Consider the following 14,927-nt stretch of genomic DNA (forward strand, 5'->3'; position numbering starts at 1 on the left):
GGAAGGGGTTGGGCCTTTTGCAGTCAATTGGAGTCTAATTCAAGCAGATGTCTGTTTAATTGATCGAAACAAATTACCTCAACATTGATCCCTGTCCCAGCATAGGGACTGATCGGCTTTTTGGAGGCGCACTGTGTGTGTGTGTTGTGTGTTTGTGTGTGTGTGTGTGTGTGTGTGTGTGTGTGTGTGTGTGTGTCTGGCAGGGTGAGGCTCTTCGACTCTGACCCACTCACAGAGAATGTATGACTTAATTGCTAAATTATAAATCGTAATTTGGTTTCTGATTATGCTGTGTTTTCTTAATTGATTCTCAGTTTCTCTTTGAACTGATGCACCATCATTCTCACATTAAAATGCTGGGCCAAATGACTAATTGACTTTTAAGGCTCATAATTATGAGTAATTCATTAGGTTTCTGAAGTAATTTATTATCAGGACTTTATCTTTTTTCTTTCATCTGATGTCATCTGTCTTTTTTCTTTCTTTCTTAGCAGTAATTTGTCATGATTTCAGGGGGATAGCTACAGTACCATCATGTTCCATCTTTGACACACTAATAAGCCTAGTGTCTGTTTTAACAAAGAGACTATTGTTTTGTGATGACTGAGTTCATGAGCAGCCTGCCAGTGTAAACTGTGAAATTACACATTTGTCTTGGCTTTAGCCCATCACTGATACTACAAATAAAAGCAGCTTCTACAGTGCGAGAAACAAATCAGTGAGCCACTGCTCTCAGTACAGACACACCATGTCCATGTAATATGGACATATTAGAAAAAAGAACATAAACAGCTGAATAAATCAATACTGCGGCTGTTATTGCTGCTGCTGATAGCATATGTTCTATTGCAACTTGCCAAGTGTGTTTGTGTCTGCCTATCTACACATTTCATTTACATTACACCAGTACATGTAACGGTATTTCTTTGTGTATTTTATGTCTTCCTATTATTGGAAGATGACTTTGGGGGGTTCAGATGTACATTCCCCCTGAGATTCACTTTAGAGACATAAACATAGGAGGGGATATAATAGGCTGTGTCTGTGTCCTTGTATCAGGGCAAAACGACACATACATTACCACTCCACCGCATCTATTTCAACTTCTATTACTCTTTACCCCTATTATATTCCGTGAACTGCCAGAGATGCACACTTACTATAAACATGATTAAAACAGAAGAAAAAAAAAATCCTGGTAATAAACTTTGACACTTAATATAAAATGCCTGACTTTACAATCTCATCCCTCCATCCTCTGCGCACATCTCCTCTTTTTCTCTTCTGTCACACACATACAGGTATACATGGATACATACTAACAGTCCATGATTTTATGTTTGTGCACATCCACACACACACAATCAGACAGAAACTCTATGTAAATGCTAAAGGCTTAATTTTCATTTCCCATTACTATTCAACCACACTTCCAGCCTCACCCCTACACAATGTTTATTTCCATGAACACCACATTTTTCTTGCATGTTTGTATTGCCATCAAAAAATACCACCCTAAATACCTGCAATTATTTTAAAATGGTTCCTTTTAACATCCTATCCATTTTAATTTGTCCAGCATTGAATCATCACCACTGTGGTGAAAGACATTTTCTACAAAGTTTTATTGGGGATGCTCCTATTTTGTCTGTTCAGCCATGAAGACTACTAATTGCAAACTACCCTATCTTCTCCTTCTTCTATTTATTGCTTTTTTGAGGGGACATTTTATGCATTTATTCAAGAAATTATAGTAGAGAGATGACAAGAAATGAGGGTAGAGAGAGATGCTTAACTACATTCAAAAAAGGTCCCCAGCCAGATTTAAACGAGGGCTGTTGTAGTTCATGGTCTGTGCCTTAACTCCTAGGCTAGTCTATTAATTTCATATGCACCAGAAATTTAAAACAAGTCTTTTTCTCTGGATAAGAGAAGTAGGCACTCTACAGGTGTTTGGAACAGTAAATCTAAAATCTTTCATGAACTCAGTAAGGTTGAGCAACTATTATGTGTTGACAGAGAGTTGAAAATCAATCATTCCCTTGTATTACCATGTTCATTATCATGTTAAACTACAGCTGTACAGTTGGTTTTGCATGAAATTCTTCATTCACAGACTCAGATTTCTTCGGTCGTTACAGTCAATGTTCCACATGACTGATCTGTATGTAACTACTGCTAATCCCTCACTGGACCTGTGGATTACTAGCTTTGCCTTTGCCCTTGTGTGGACTTCCAGATGGGGGAACCAGTCAACCAGCCAGTCTGTCAACCGGTAAGTCAACCAGCTTTACCAGCCAGCTACCCGCCAAGCCAGCCAAGGAGAGCAGGGAGGGAGGGTCAGGGCAGCCCTGAGACACCAGAGGTCTCTGTGTGTGTTTGTCTGTGGATGGATGGCTGTCTAGTGTGGAGCAAGGCAAAATGGTGCGGCTGGTTTACTTTTAGTGGGGCCCCCCTAGTCATCCAGCTTTGACTGTCTCAGCACGGTGCCGCAGTCAGCATTGTTGCATATTTAATGTCCTGATGAGAGCTTCCACCTGCTGACACAGGCAAAGTGACAGAACAATACCCGCCCAGCCCCCTCCCATCCAACACACAAACACACACACACACACAGATACACACACACCCACACACACACACACACATACATACACACACACCAGCCCTGAACACCATCATCAATCCAGTAACTCTCTCTCTCTGCCTCTCTTTCGACTCGCCTCATCTCACACGCTCACTCGCCACAACTCCCTACGCTCCAATCCCACTTCAGTGTACGCTGCTCTCTTGTTTCCCTTTTGTCATCCCCCCTTCTCTCTCTGTCACCCTCAGCACTGTGTCCTTCTATCTTTGAATTCTCCCACAGTACAACAACCTTTCCCTCTGGTTCTTACAAATCACTGCAATAAATCCCCCCCAACATAAAAACACACACGCACACTTGTACTTACTCACAAACACGTTTTCTATGTTTGAGGAGCTTTATGAATATGTTCCTCGCTGAAGTGTGTTTCACACATTTTTGGACATTGTTTATCTCAATGGCCTCTTCATCTGCAGCTGTTAAGATTAGACCTGTCTCTCATATTGATGCTTAATTAGCTTTGAAACACACTGTCTGACTGCATGTATTGTAGTGCTAAACAATTCTGTTCTAACCGAAGCGATTCTTCTCCTTTATTAACCCCCCTGAGATTAGATAAGATTGACAGGAAGTGTAATCCAACTGCAAATCCCTGTTGGCTCTGGCACAGTGCCCCGGGGTGTACACCTGAAAAGGGCCAAATTACTGCACTGAAACTGGCCCAAATAACACCTAAATAGGGACAGGTAAATCCTAACTAGGTCACATACAGTATTTATATACAAAGTAGGCCACTAAAACCTGACACACTTGTCATACCTGCTTCCAAATCACATCCAGATTAGTCATTGTTCACACACAAACACACACACACGCACACACACACACACACACAAAGTGGCACCTATGTGTTCTGCTGGCTCAGCAGACTGAGATAGATATCATGTAGACTGACACTGTAGATTTGACTCAGAACCACCGTCATAAGTCATTTTCTCATTCTTGCTTCACTTTCCCTCTTTCAGCTATCTAGTAAATACCAAAAGACATAAAACTTTCCCAAAACAGACACTGCTCTTCAGATTTTCAAGTACTGTGTCACAGAGAGTGAAAGAACACACAGAGCAAGATCTAACAAGGAGCTGCAAAGACTGCTGTAAAGGATCTGCATATTTTTGATCACACAAAGGACTGATTTAGATCAAGATCACTACATTAAATATGCAGTGTTCATAACCAGGCCCAACAAGTTGAGCCCAGATCCAGACAGTGTGACTACAGACAGGCATCTGAGCTTAAGAGTCCACCAGCCAGTCTCTGCTTCTTCCTCTTTCTGACCATCCTCTTGGACTGTGCTATCCATTAGCAAGCATTTAATCACTGCACCATTTACTGGAAACTGCTGTCTGCCTCTGGTGTTTGCATGTGTGTGAGTGTGTATTTTTGTAGCATTAGCGAATTCACACTATCCAATCCAAAAATCTGATAAATAACAGAAAAGGAGTATTCCGAAGAAAGCAGAACACGTTCTTGAAACCGTTGCCATTAGTGTATAAAGAAGTATGTTTGCTTTTCCGCAAATAAACTCAGAAGAACAGACTGAAAGAGATATCCAAAAATCTATTGTGGGCAAGAGGAAAATGCTGACTGGAGTTGTAGCTGCATCTACAGTCTTCTACTGTATGCATCTCTCTGCAGCACCAAGCTGACTGGACTCAACTGGGCTACACAGGGCAGACAAAGTATGTTCACACACTGCACATGTACATGAAGCATGCATACAGAACACCTGAGAATATGATATGGAAATAAAGCACACAACACACATTATCCAGTGAGTTTCCATAGAGTCAGTTTGCAGATTCAGTCATGTTTGCAAAGCACAAATTCTTCCCATTTAAATGTTTGAATTTTGTTCAGAAGCAGCGCTGTAATTTTTCCTAACCTGGGATACATACTTCTTTACATTCCATAGTTGCTCTTGTTCATATGGGCATATAAAGAAGTATGTCCCCCAAGCAGGCCACTGTCCTTGGTGGCGCATCAGGCCCCTCCACCCCAGCTTCTTTTCTTCCTCTTCCTCACCCCTCTTCCTCCCCTCCTGACACACACCCACTCAACGAGGAAGAAAAAGATGTTGAATCAGGATCCACACTGACCACTGAATGCACATAAGCCCCTATCTGATCCCCCATGGCACTGGCTTCAGGGTCCCTCCATACACTAGTGACTTAGATAGAAACTGAGTACACACAAGCAGGTAAACACACACACATACAAACTCAGGAGTACAAAAACAAATTGTTCATACAAAAACATACTGAAACGCCAGTTGTTACACCTCAATAACTTTTGTAACTCCTTTAAAAAATATTTAGCTTTGTTCTTCTGACCTGTCCAGCACTTTTTCCACCAAACCTCATTACATCATTAAGATGAAAAATTTTTTTTTTCAATTTAGATTGACACAAGACCTTTACTGCCTGCAGATTAATCCACACCTTGTTTCATTAACAACATATATAACTGTCACCCAGAAACCATATCTCACTCTTGTAACATTGAAACACTGTAACATTGCCTTTTTTCTCACTTAAGGAAACATTTTTTACACTAGCATAACTACAATGTCTGGCGATCATGTGTCTGCTCTGCTTTGACATACTGTACATTATGAAGCAGTTTCACACACACACACACAGACACAGACACCCGGCACGCGATTCACCTTGAGTGTCACGCTTAGAGGTTCAGCTGCAGCAGTGGAAAGAGGGAGTGGGGGGGGGGGGGGGGGGGGGGGGGGGGGCAGAAATGAGGGAGATGTTGCACTTACCTACAGGCAGATGTTGGATAGAAACCCCACCTCTCCTCCCTCTCTCCCTCCCCCTCCTCCCTGCCTCCTCCTCCCCTGCTTCAGCTGGGCCGATGCACCAAAGAGAAGAGGTAAAGCAATAAAGCAAGAGCAGAGAAGAAAGGAGACTGGAAAGAAGAAGTGCTTCGCTCTCTCTTCTCTCAGTCTGTGTCCCAGGTGCTGCCTCTGCAGTCTCTCTCTCTCTCTCTCTCTCTCTCTCTCTCTCTGTCTCTCTAACATCCCCACTCTGATCCTCTCTCTGTCTTTCCCTCTCTCTCCTCTCCTTAATCTCTCCCTCTTCCTCACACAGAAAACTTTTAGTCCGGCGCGCAGTGGCTCGTCCCACCAGTCCTCCGCCGCTGAGAGCAATTCCACTTTTACCTCTTTCTCCCCGCTCTGTGCTGTTCTCCTCTTGCACACAGACACTGTCCCATGCAGTCTATAGGCTAGCATGCTATGCAGTCTCCCCTTGACTGCCCACTCCCCTCTATATAGCATGTGCTCTCATTGTCTCTGTCTCATGCTCACACACTCCACACCACACTGTCTGCCCTCCTCCCTCTCTTTTAGTCAAACTACAGCAGCATTACAGTCCCATGCTGAGCAGACAGTGGTGTGATGAGGGTGAATGCCATGTGTGGAGTGGTGCATGGACAGGTTTATGAGAAAGAGCAGCCAGAGCAAACTAAAGGGATGCCAATGCATGTGTGTGACCTACTGTACATGTGTGCTGTCTGTCAATCTGCAAATGTATGTCAGTGTGTCTTGTGTATGTGTGTTTCTATGTGTATGTGTGTGTGTCTTCAGTTGCCCTTGTTGGCTGACAGAACCCCATTCACCTGAGACCACCTGCCCCCTCCCTCAGTCCCTGATCCACAAGCAACCACCCTCTCTATACACATACACATTGACACACAGCCCCCAACCTCCTCTACTGTTTCCTCCTCCCCCAAGCACCCCCCCCTCCATCTTCTCAAAGATCAATACCAATTTATAGGCAAATGCACAAAGGCTGAGTCGCGCTTTTAATGAATTGAACCATTGCTAACGTCAGACATCTAATAAAGGCTCCGGGAGAGGTGCTAAGAAAACCTATGGCAGAGCAGCAGGAAGCATATAAGGGTTATTTGGAGTGAAGTGTGTGTGTGTGTGTGTGTGTGTTTGAATTACAGGTGAACAGCTGTTACTGTGTCGCAATTTTCCAACTGGGCTTCCCCTTCAGATATCTGATTCAGTTAATATGAGGTCAGTTATGATATTGAGGACATAGAGAGTGTGACAACTAAAAAAAACAAGCAAACAAACAAACAAAAACAGGGCAGACACCAGTCCCAGCATGCATTTCTCCTGGAAGCATTGGCATTGCCAAACTGCATTAAGTCTTTGTTTTGTCTTTAGCTGTCAACCTTTCACCTTGAATGAACAATACAGGTAATCAAATCTCTATAAAACTGTTGACACAGCACATTATTCACACTTCTTATTTGTAATATTCTATTTTTTTACTTACAAGGAACAAAAGATACATTTTTCTACATGACTACTCCACAGTGAAGTGTGAAATTGCTGTTTTGTAAAAGCAGCTATGTCAATATTTCTTCCATGTGTCTGCACACTTGTGTTTGTGCATATCCTTATGTGTGTCCACTGCACAGGTACTATATATTGCTTTTCCATGCCATATAATTTGACTTTTGTGTCTTGTCCTTTGCTTTGAACAGACAAATTGCCTGAGTGTATCAACTGCATCTTCAGAATCTATGTGAATATGTCATCCTGCTTAGCCCCCACTAGCCCCTTTGTGTGTTCCTACCACTGTGTAACCAGTGCCATGGGGGCTGCGCACATCAGCCCTACCCGCCCAGTAATTAAACTAAAAGTCTCTTCCATAAATCACACTCGTCCTCTCCTCTCTCTCATTCCTTCCCTCTTTTCTCTACCAGTGATGGAACGAAGGTTTTGTAAATCACCAGCCAGGGCTGGTAAACGAGGGGGGTTTTGCTCATGTGCACACTAGCGAACACGCATACACACTTAAAGCCTGCACTAGACATGGACACATTGCAAAGAATTAACCTGCCTATCCACTCTGGCCTCTACACCACCACTGTCACAATATTCCAGGCAGGAATTACAATTCTCCAGGGAGAAATAGCCAACTGCTGTAGATTGCAAGATAAGGATAGTGTGTAATATACACCCACATTGCACACAGCTTTGCAGGAAATGGATGGAATTTGCCAACGTCTGGCATGACTTCTGTAATCTTTACAAGAGGGTGGTATTGAAAATCATGTTTCATCCCAATAAACCAGTCGGAAACAGATTGATATATATTGGAAACACTGTAAAATTCTCATCCTCTTCTTCTTATTAACCTTGTTCCTTTCTGTATGCTCTCAACATTCATAGTCATTGCAGTTAACGCCATATATATACAACCAAGCAGGCTGTCCCCCATAGGCCCAGGCTGTGCTGGGACACCCGACACCTCTCCACCTCAAGCAATTCACCCTGAAGCCTGTCAGGGCTCTGGACGCTTGACAGACAGCTGACCACCACTGATCTCCCTGGTATCTGCTAACTGGGTAAAATTAGCCTGGGCACCGGGGCGGGGGCAGAGGGATGGGAGCATATGCATGACACTTTTAGAAACTCGCTTCTACTTTAAATTTCTCTCTCTTTTTCTCTCTCTCTGGAGAGTGACACGTGTGCACCCTGTCTATAGATAGAGCTGAGGCCTGTTGGGATGGCCGCACCAACACTGAGCTTAACACTGGGACGCATTAGAGCATACTCGTGGTGTTTCTACTGATAAACCTCACCTGTCCTCCTCATGCAATTATAGCACACTGTGCAGGCCTGCGCAACACCATGCGTTTCTACACCAGGTTCTGCTACTGACATATGGAAATATTTTATGATGGGTGGCTCATATGCTGGCCAAAATGCAATGCAATAATTTGCTAAAAGATATTTATATAAAAGAATTTCAATAAGAAAAAAAAAACAAAGTGCAGAGAAAAAGATTTCATGTGATTTATAAAAATAAACGTTAATATTAATTTTTATATCAAATGACAACAATATATACATCATTTTCTGCATATGTCATATGTTTATGAATTCATAAGTTCAAATAAATTCAGCACGCACATAAAAATAGGCAAAAACCTAAGTTTATTACCTTTAGTTGACAACTTACTGTACTGACACTCGAGCGCTGTGCAAACTTCATACAGGGCAAATTGTGGAGTATACTGTAAGGACGCTTTTTATTCTAAATCATTTGCACTGAATATCAATATGGCTGAACAAGCTGATTAGAAAACACTCCTGAGTGTAACACTTCAGAGATAACCCTTGACCTTTTAACCTCATGTGAATGTGCAGAGATGGTTCTTTGCCAACATGCAAATCACAAGCTGCAGTTGTAATGCTTTCTCTGCTGCAACAATTCTAACAAGGAGTGGAGTGATAAATAAATAAGACTTCTAGCTCCCTAACTCACAATCTATCTGTTTTCCAAAGAGCAGAAAAAAAACTGTCCTGTGTGAGAAAGTGGCTGGGATAAAGCACACTGACACACACACACACACACACACACACACAGAAACACACATTCACAAATATATGCTGTAAGCAAACTCAGAAAAAAACACTCATTTCACAAATAATAAATACACAGACATTTCTACACCTACCATAGTAAAGGTGGTCCAGATAGGGATGGTGGCTCACATGGAGTGAAGCGGTCGCTGCAGGCGGAGTCTCTCCTCCCTGGGAGCTGAATCAGCGATGGAGAGTTTAAGGATGCAGAGAGGAGAAGAGGAGGAGGAGAGGAGGAGGAGTGAAAAGAGAGGAGAGGAAAGAAAAGAAGACGGTCATGGGACTTGCTTTGCCTCTCTCTCGCTGGTTATGGTGAAAAAGGAGGAGGAGGGGAAAAAAACAGGCCGACCAAACAAAAATAAAACAACATAAAAACATAATACCCTGTGCAGGTAGACAAGAGAGAAAAAAATATTGGCCAGTAAAAAAGAAACAATAAAACTTTGAGAGGTTTGTGTAAGAAGCTTCGATTTGAAGTGATGGCTGGGAAGGGAAATGCGTCAGCTGCCAGTCCCTCCTCACCACACCAGGCCATGTAAAGTTAGAAGGAAGACAGCTGATCAGACTGCCAGAGAAGGAGATGGTGCGAGATAGTGAGTGCTGACAGAGCTGAAGGACAAATCAGGGAGAGGGAGGGAATGAGAGAGAGAGGGAGGGGTTGAGGGAATGAAAGAGTGACTGAAGAGAGAATGTGGGTAAGGAAAACCAAGGAGGAGTAATGTAGACTGAAGAGTAAAAGCAAATAGAGGGAAGGTGGAAAAAAGAAAGACTGGGAAGGAAAAGATAGAAAGGCAAGGGAGCTGAAGACAGAAATAAGAAAAAAGGGAAGTTAGGAGAAAGATGAAATGGATGGAAGAGTGAAAGGAAGGACAAGAACAGAAATAAGGAAGCAAGGAAGGAAAGAGGAAAGGAAAGAAAAAAGCATAATGGGAGGTAAAGAACACAGGTGCAAAGTTTGGATGGATAAAAGGTGGCAAAAAGATGAGCAAAAAGACAAAGAAAGGTAGGTAGAAAGGAGTAGTAGCATGGGAAGCTTTTCAGAGTACACTCAATTATCTCTTACATTTTCCTGTCCTTTCTTGTCCTTTTGTCCCCATATTCCACTCAGTCACTTTCCTGTATGACGTCCAGTTGATGAAAACAATTCCTCCAAAATAAAGAGATGAAAGAAAGACTACAAAAAAAGTTTGCACACCCCAAATGAAGGAAATATGAAATTGTTAGGTTCTGGGGTAAAAGGTCAACTGGTACAAGCAATGTTTGATTTTCTTTTTTTTTTTTTTGTATTTAAATTTTTTCCACGGAGAGTCAAAAATAGAAGAAAGCAAGTTCGAATGAACGGCACTAAAGGACACACTGTCGGGGGGAGCAAGTGACAGGTTCAGTGTGATCAGAGGAAACCCCCACCGTCCCAGGGTTTTTATACCAAGGTAAGAACCGGAGACACGCAGCCCTCTGCCAGCCCACTCGCGCAGCCATGCTCCACGGCCTTATTTAGTGAAGAGTGGCAAAAAATAGCCTCCCAAGTGCTGCTGGGGGGTAAAAGTGGGTGGGTGGGAGAGTGGGAGGGATAAGGCGGGGAAGACTGAGAGGTGAGTCAGAGGGGTGTCAAGGAAGGTGAGGGTGGTAGTGGTAATGGAGTCAATTTCAATCATTCTCTCTGCCATTTGACTAGTCTGGTCTGAGCTTGATTTACCCTTCATTCACATGCATCTATTTCTTTTCCTGCATCTGTTGTCACCTCTCAGTGTGTCATGTTACTGTCCTATATTCTGCCCTGCTCAGGATACTTAAGCTACTGTACTTACACTCTATCTGCACCATGCGTCTTCTAGCCTGCATTACTTTTCCTGGGCTCAACTTTTTAACAGCAGTCCATGATTAGTCCTTTTGATGGTTATTTTGAATCTGTAAATGACAGATTATTAACTAGTCATTTTACCTAAACATTTTGAAATATTACCTCAAAGCTCAATCTGGAACCCTACATATTTTTGCAGTGCAGATTTTTGAACATTATGACACAAAATTTTGTTTGCTTTATCAGCAATCAGAATTCTTAATCCAAGACTAAGTTCAGTAGATAAATAGAGGGGACTTGCTGCACGTAGCCAAACTGGGTGTCCTGAACTGGCGCTTCTGACCACACTGGGGGTCATCAAAGCTTCACAGGGGGTCAAGACCCCTGTTGATTTTAAGGGATTTGGGAAAAAGATGGTGCACATGTCTTAAATGGTAAATTGACTGTACTTGTATTGCGCCTTTCTAGTCTTCTGACCACTCAAAGCGCTTTTACGCTACGAATCACATTCACCCATTCACACACATTCATATGCTGAATGGGTACAGGGGCCACTATGCAAGGTCCCAACCTGTCCATCAAAAGAAATCTAATCAGTCACACACATTCTCACACTGATGGCATTGCCATCAGGAGCAATTTGGGGTTAAGTATCTTCCTTAAGGACACATTGACATGCGGACTGGAGGAGCCGGGAATCAAACCAGCACTCTTCTGATTAGTAGGCGACCCGCTCTACCTCCTGAGCCACAGCTGCCTAGCATTTCAATCATCATGCAGCATAGGTCTATGGATGGCAATCTCAGTTGGTCCACCAGTTTGGTGCGGTCTGAAATGTCTCAACAACCATTGAATGGACTGGCATAGAATTTTGTACAGATATTCATGGTCCTCAAAGGATGAATCCTAATGACTTTGTTGATCCCCTGACTTTTCCTCAAGCACCACCATGAGATCGACATTTTTATTTTTTAGGGAAATATCTTGATAACTATTGGATGGATTGTCATGAAATACACACATTCATGTGCTCCTCAGGATGAATTGTACTTACGATTGTGATCCCTTTTCCTTTCATGCAGCACCATCATCAGGTCAAAATTCTTATTTCCAATAGATCCAATATTTTGGCTTATGACCAAATACTTGCAAAACTAATGACATTTTTGTCAGCCTCAGCTGTACTTGTGTTTAATACTAATTAGCAAATGTTAGCATGCTAACATGCTAAACTAAGATGGTGAACATCGTCAGCATTTCCTGCTAAAAATCAGTATGTTAACATTGTCATTGTGAGCATGAGCATTATAACAAATCTTTTCTTTTTTATGAAATAGAGTTTTAACTCTTTGGGCCTCAAACGGTCATTTATTTGAAACTATGTGAGAAGTTTGGAGGTGAAATGTCTCTTTGATTAAACTGCTAACAACTCACAGACATGTGAAATGTGACAAGAAGCTCCAATCAGACACTTCTTTTTGTAAAAGGGGTCACAAGCCAAAAGGTTTGGGAAGCACTGATTTAATCTTTAAAAATGCAGTGTAATTTATAAGCTCATCATATACCATGTATTCCATGTCAACTTTAAATTTGAAATGTAACCAGTGACTAAAGCTATCAAATAAATGTAATGGAGTAAATAGTAAAATATTTCCATCTGAGTAGACGTATCAAGTAGCATAAAAAAGAAATACTAATGTAAAGTACCTCAAAATTGTACTTAAGTAGCCCACAGTACTTAAGTAAATGTACTAAGCTACATTCCACCACTAGTATTTTATGGTATTTTTGCCTTAAATTAGTAGCTATGTATAATGTGTATCTTAATCACATGGAAGTCAATCTCAAAAACACATGTGTCTTAAAGCACATGTGTAACTCTACCTTCTCGAAAGTCTTGCCCTTCAAAGTTGACACGCACTGAAATCAGCACTATAGTTGCAACCTCCTTAAGCCTGTCCCCCTCTCTATCACTCTCCCCTGCCAAATCTCCCTGCTGTATTTTTAGCCCTGCCAAATAAAGGGGTGCAAGGCCTTCCACCACCAAGCACCCACCCAAACTCCCACACACCCTCCCCACACTGACTTGCCACCAGTTGTAGTCCAATTGCACCATGCCCCAATCCTCAGCTCCAGGGTGGTGCTAGGTATATATGGAAAGTTATAGTGTGAGAGATGGGACCCTCATAGAGATGGCGGGGCAAGAGAGGTGTTCACTTGGTGTACGGCTCAGATCTGATGAAGAGTCTCACGTGAGGGAAATATATCTGTGCAGGAAGTGGCTGAGAGACACGGCGAGATGGAGAGAGAGGACCCGGGAATTGAGAGGACAGGAGGAAGAGAGCAGAGATGGGGAAAGAAAGGATATTGATTTCCACCTTAAAGAGGCAATCTCCGCTTCTCAGGAGCTCCGGGGACTAAGCGTGTGTCTGCGCTTGTGTGTGTGTTTGTGATCTGTCGTGGGATCACAGAAGAGACTGGAGACACTAGTGCAGACATCAAGCACACACACACACACACACACACACACACACACACACACACACACACACACACACACAATTTTAGAATGTTAATGATGTTCAAAAAAGTAAAACAGAGAACAAAGGAAAAAGACAAACACCTTTAAACTATTCACTTTTCGTCTTTGGCTTCTTCACCAGTGTCCCATTGCTCCAATTAGTCCCATTACTCCTTATCTTTTCTTTTTTTCCCTCTTCTTCACATCCTTTGATTCCCATTTTTTCTCTCTTTTTTCGTTCTTCTCAGCAACTTTTTACATTTGCTTACATTGAAGCTTTATATTTCTCTCAGAGCTCTCACTGACAAATGCTTAAGTTTAACACAAAACATGAGAGCAGTGTAGATAAAAAAAACAAACCGAGAACAAGAATATAGAGTGAAATTGGCGTCAATATTAGTGACACATGAGTATTTCATGATCCACAAATTGACGATGACAATTTGTGAATGAATTATTGTGCTCAAAAATGTGTTTTCTAATCAGCAAACAAATATAACGCAACATGAACAAAGATAAACTGATTTTACAAATAAATACAACCCAACTTTTATATATAGAATATATAAAATATATAGAGAGTATTCTACATATTTCATTGTTTAATTTGGAGAACTTGGTAGTTTTGCACAATTGATAGAGTTTGTCTTTTTACAGAATTTTTTATTATAAGTAAAAAATGAAAACACAAGCCAGTTAACTAGAATTGGCTTTCCTCTTTGGCCTCCCATGTCATAGTAATGTTAGGAGTATTTTTGTGTTTTTCTGGTGTTTCTACAAACAAAATACTCCAATATTGACTAATAATATATATATGCAAAAGAAGAATTTCAAAAGAAAATGTTATTGTTGTGAAAATGATGATGACATGTAGTATACTGACATTTATTCAAGCTTGGTCAAGTTGTGTCAGTTTGAAAGTCAATATTGAGTTAGATTACATCTTTAATTTCTGAATACACAAACGCTCAGTGAGTGAAGTGTTTGCCTACTGTGTATGTGTGTATATGTGTGTGCTAGGGGTGTGCCCGAATACAAATACATTATTCGGCAAAGCACAAATAATGGGTTTTTTACGAATATTTGTTTCATACAAATATTTAAAAAAATATTTGTTAGTTAGAGGTCTGTCTGCAATGAGGTGATGAGTAAAGTTTAGTTCAGTAGTCAGTGCAGTTGTCTATGATCTGGGAGACTCCAGTTCAAGACCCAGTGTGGGGACTTCCTTCATAAGGTAGTTTACTTACAAACACTTATTGTAACACTTTAATTTTCTAAAATTAAAAGCGTAATAAAAACAAAAACAGGATTTTTAAGCCTCTTTCCACTTTTATTCAAATACAAATACAAATACAAATACAAATAATTTTGCTGCCTCAACAAATACAGATACAAATACAAACACTGGGCTTTCTGCTCAGTGTTGGGAAGGTTACTTTGAGGCAATGCAATGCACACTGATTTGATTGGCAAATGAGAGGCGGTGTAAATTCAAACAAGAGAATCAATCAAAAACAATGCTCAACATTTAAGCACATACTGCCAAATGAATGACGCC

At 41.5% G+C, this 14,927-nt stretch overlaps 2 long non-coding RNA genes across 4 annotated transcripts in view; one reads left to right on the forward strand and one right to left on the reverse strand.

The window, feature by feature from the left end:
* The window catches only part of LOC122982142, a 22,902-nt gene extending 12,467 nt beyond the window's left edge, over positions 1 to 10,435 (reverse strand). Inside the window, exons 1-2 of one of the 2 annotated variants that reach the window (XR_006403400.1) lie at positions 10,111 to 10,435; positions 9,143 to 9,225 (exon numbers count right to left, since the gene is read on the reverse strand). This is a non-coding gene — a long non-coding RNA (uncharacterized LOC122982142). The remainder of the gene's footprint in view (positions 1 to 9,142; positions 9,226 to 10,110) is intronic. The other variant, XR_006403399.1, reaches the window with a different exon arrangement.
* The window catches only part of LOC122982143, a 20,539-nt gene continuing 16,012 nt past the window's right edge, over positions 10,401 to 14,927 (forward strand). Inside the window, exon 1 of one of the 2 annotated variants that reach the window (XR_006403402.1) lies at positions 10,401 to 10,477. This is a non-coding gene — a long non-coding RNA (uncharacterized LOC122982143). The remainder of the gene's footprint in view (positions 10,478 to 14,927) is intronic. The other variant, XR_006403403.1, reaches the window with a different exon arrangement.

This window comes from Thunnus albacares, chromosome 5, assembly GCF_914725855.1.
Source record: "Thunnus albacares chromosome 5, fThuAlb1.1, whole genome shotgun sequence".
NCBI lineage: Eukaryota > Metazoa > Chordata > Actinopteri > Scombriformes > Scombridae > Thunnus > Thunnus albacares.